A 1,899-nucleotide genomic window follows, 5' to 3' on the forward strand; every position below is an offset into this window, starting at 1 on the left:
GTCCCCTTTCTGTTTCTGGTAAATTTGTTTGTTCTAAAGTTTACTTTATTTGATATTAATATAGTCTCATTTTTTCCAATAAATGTATTTTAGAAGGTACATGTAGAGGTATTAAAGAGTACAGGCCGGGCACAGTGGCTCACGCCTGTAATCTCAGCACTTTGGGAGGCTTTGGCGGGAGGATCAGGAGGTCAGGAAACCGAGACCATCCTAGCCAACACCGTGAAACCACATCTCTACTAAAAATACACACACAGACACAGACACACACACACACACACACACACACACACAATTAACCGGGCGTGGTGGCAGGCGCCTGATACAGGAGAATGGCCTCAAGCAGGGATGCAGAGATTGCAGTGAACCGAGATCGCGCCACTGCACTCCAACCTGGGCCACAGAGCGAGACTCCGTCTCAAAAATAAAAATACAGACATGCTTAAAACACCTCTTTATATATTTGTATTTGCTACTTCTAGTAGAAAGTCTCACAGTGTGAATAGTATATAATAGAGAGAATATGTATTATGTATAAAAGACATTTGGCTCAAAAATTACAACTAGAACAATTCATGAAATAAAAAAAGTCTCATTTTGATAAATTTACTTTTAGTTAATTTATTTTTCTTATTTGGATTGTCACTAAAGTAATTAACCCAGGGAAAACAAATGAAAGCACAATGTATTCTTTTGCATAGTTCAAAATTCCATGTGAACAAGCTTTAAGTTAAGGGGTCTAAACTTCTTAAGAAACTTCCATAAAGTACCTTTAGTTTTTAAAAAATTGATATTTTGAAGCAGACGTAAAATTCTAATTTTTGGTGAATATTAGCTACTTAGATGTAATTCACTGAATCAAACATACCTTCAATTTATCCATTTCCCTGACTTGTTATAATTTCTATAACAAGGTATATTTTTCCTTTTTATCTATAGTTCTACAAATGGAATGATCCATTGCATTCATATAAGGTCAATGCTATTTACTTATAACTTTTAAAAATTGCCATAAATGTTTAATTTAACCAAAGTAGCATACTTAACTTTCTTATAATTAAATACAAAAGAAAACTGTGTGTACATCTGGGTAATGTTGTCTACTTTAATGTTATATACATTTACACATGAAGTGTTTTGCATTTGGATGTCAAACACCGTAATATTTTCATTTCTAGTCTAATAACTAATTATATTTTAAATATTATATTTTAAATAATGTCTACTTGGAATTTTTCATTTTACATTGTGTTTATTTTTATGTTGAAATTTTGTGTAATTTTTTTACCTGATTAGTGGTAATGACTTTATGCGTTTATTGACAGCAGAATAGTACAGATACAACAAATTAATCTTGACTTCATAAGTAAGGAAAAAGAAGCAGAAACCCATATTGCACAATTTGACCACTTGCTAACCTTACCCCCATGCTCAAGTGAGTTTCTTCATGACATATGCAGATACTTTACCAAATAAAAACAGGTACTTGTTAGAAATGTTTTTGTTTTCTTTTAACTTTCTTATCTTGCAGAATTTCAGATGTAGACACAACTAGACTGGTTGGTATAACAAACCTCTGTGTATCTATCACACAGCCCCAGTGATTTTCTCTTACCTACAGTTACCACAGAAAGATGTTTCAGACAGTCAGTGATGGCTGTCCCACAACAGTATTACGGAGCTGAAAAACTCCAGCTCCATTCATCACCTAGTGACTCTGTAGCCATCATGATGTTGTAGCACAAGGCAGTGCTCACATTTTTGTGATGATGCTGCTATAAATAAATCTGTGCTGCCAGTCGTATAAAAGCCTGGAACATATGATTATGTACAATATATAATACTTAATAATAAATGACTATTATTAGCTTATTATGTATTTATTATGCTATACTTTTT

The sequence above is a fragment of the Mandrillus leucophaeus genome, unplaced genomic scaffold (genome assembly GCF_000951045.1).
Source record: "Mandrillus leucophaeus isolate KB7577 unplaced genomic scaffold, Mleu.le_1.0 Scaffold904, whole genome shotgun sequence".
Classification (NCBI taxonomy): Eukaryota; Metazoa; Chordata; class Mammalia; order Primates; family Cercopithecidae; genus Mandrillus; species Mandrillus leucophaeus.